Source organism: Electrophorus electricus, chromosome 6 (assembly GCF_041902795.1).
Source record: "Electrophorus electricus isolate QZ-2024a chromosome 6, ASM4190279v1, whole genome shotgun sequence".
NCBI classification, from domain to species: domain Eukaryota; kingdom Metazoa; phylum Chordata; class Actinopteri; order Gymnotiformes; family Gymnotidae; genus Electrophorus; species Electrophorus electricus.
In genome coordinates, this window is record NC_137502.1 from 3,495,001 (window position 1) to 3,497,500 (window position 2,500).

General features: G+C 40.2%; 1 long non-coding RNA gene across 3 annotated transcripts in view; it reads left to right on the forward strand.

The window, feature by feature from the left end:
- The window catches only part of LOC113588578 (uncharacterized), a 14,227-nt gene extending 12,649 nt beyond the window's left edge, over positions 1-1,578 (forward strand). For all 3 annotated transcript variants that reach the window (XR_003411866.3, XR_003411867.3, XR_014124186.1), the window contains exon 3: positions 718-1,578. This is a non-coding gene — a long non-coding RNA (uncharacterized LOC113588578). The remainder of the gene's footprint in view (positions 1-717) is intronic.
- The last annotated feature ends 922 nt before the right edge of the window (positions 1,579-2,500 follow it).

Here is a 2,500-nt window from a genome sequence, read left to right on the forward strand (position 1 = left end):
CTGCATGAGTTGTGAGTCAAGAGTAGTAAACAGCAATGCACTGAGCACGTAGCCCTCAGGGACTCCAGCGTTCTGTGTGGTGGTGATGTGGTTGATCTTGACAGACCGAGCTCTCCGGGTCAGGAAGTCCAGGATCCAGTTACAGACGGAAAAATCAGACCCAGAAGTCTCAGCTTTTCTGATTTGCAGTGGGATTTGACTGTGTTGACTACTGAACTGAAGTCTGTGAACAGCTTTCACACCAGAGGGTTACCCATGTGGGTTATTGATAGGTGAGTGGCAGAGAACTTGTGTTGTCTGTACAATGGTTGAAACGACAGGTGAGACAAAACATGTCCAGTGTGGTGGGGAGGTTGCTCTTCACCATGTGCTCAAACAACTTCGTAATAATTGGTGTGAGTGCTACAAATCAATATTCTCACACATACATATATCTGTATGCGTTTGGGGTTTTTAAATGCAAACAGTGCACACGCTCAACACTTAGACATATTCACCACATACACAGATTTTATTACACACACACACACACACACACACACACACACACACACACACACACACACACACACACACACACACACACACTTACTTTCTTTTTCCACTTCTCACCAATCTGATGTATTGCAGATTTGGCTTTCAAAAGCCAGATCATATTTATCTGCGTTCTAATCTGCTCTGCAAGTCATCTGTTTACATTCTCTCTCTCTCTGACAGGTTCACCATTACTGCTGGGAACAGTCATGCCGGCTGGGAAACGGGACTCATTTATCACTCTCAATCTCGTCCCATTTCATCACACACACACAGCCCACCATTTCACACTGCAATGCTGATGAATATCACTGCGATCATGCTCTCTCTCAAACACTCAGACCTGCACATAAGTGCTAAACTCTGTGTTTGTGAGTATGTGTAACTCCAGACTCAGGATCAGTTCTGCATGTCTCACCTGTAGGGCTACCCTCCACCACAGTGTGTTGATATGGATTCTGGGTTTGAGATGCATATAATATGTGTATGTATATATATTTATATATGTATGCATGTAAATTTACACAGGAATTGTTTGGTCAAACTTTATTGATGTAATTAACAAGCAAGGAAAAAGTGTCATTTAGTGAAGACCTGCAGGGAAAGAAGTTTATGTATTGAGAATTCTTGTTTATGTATGTATATGAAGTTGAAGTATTTGCGATTAAATATTGTTCATATATGTTTCTAGAGCTTAATGTTCCTCTTGCCAGAAATGTTTCTACTTATTAACTAAGTAGGTAAAACAAAAGTATGTAGAGAAAAATGTACTTACCTGTGATTATTTTTTTGGGCTTCCATGTTGTCTTGGAGTGAAATGACACTGCAGCCTGTTTTGAAGGGGACATTTATAGGGAATTTTCCCCACCCAAAGACCTATAGGCTTCTGAGGAGAAAGGAATGCTTTTGAAGCTGTTTGATTTATGATTGCTGGAGTTTTCTTGAACTTGTAAATATTAAGTCTTCCTTTTTTTAAATATTTTTGTTTGGTTTTGATGGGATATGGGTTTGCATTGGGAGCCAATAAACACCTTTTCTTTTGTATCCCACTTGGAGTGTAACTAAGTGTTTTCCGCCGGAGCATTGCAAGCCTTGGACAGCCAACGCTTACAGCTGAGGGGGTTGTGGAGGAGACTAGAAGACAGATCTCACACACACACACACACACACACACACACACACACACACACACACACACACACACACACACACACACACACACACACACACACACCCCACACACACACACATCCTATCAGACTGTAATTTGTGTTTTCGGGGGTTTTCCATTGCTGTATTAGAGTCTTACACAATAAAGGCACAGTGTAGCCACAAACGCTAATGCTACCAACAATGAATGAAACTCATTAACTTTATGAAAACAACATTATGTTCGCCGTTCACTTTACATGTTCACTTTAGCATGTTTGGATAGGTACTGGTTCTGGCTATTATCAGAGAAGATAATCACAACAAACATTCATTTAGGTATTATCAAGGTTTTTATTTCCAAAATGTGTATGTGATGTGATGTTAGTGGTCTATTATATGGCTCCACCTAGTGGTAGCAGATGCTATGACATTATTAAAATAGGCATTATTGGCAGAAGCCGTTAGTGTTCTGATTTTAAATCATTGTTATGTAATGGGATACACTAAACCAACGCAACAAATGTTTAATTACAAGCCACTAGACCTATTACATGACTCCCTACCAAACTTTAAAAAAAAAGTTTAAATTAGAGAGTGTGTGTAACTGCCATGATAAGCACGTGTGTGTTTATCATTTCTATAGCCACTGCATTTGCAGAGTATCCTCTTACTCAGGTCATTAATGTGTGAAAGACATACGGAGCAGTAGAGGCTGTGGCCCTGAAAGAGTAGCAGGAAGAAACCAGGTCCTCAAATAACAGCACATGTATCACTTGCCTACATACATACATAGACATACATATACACTGAATGA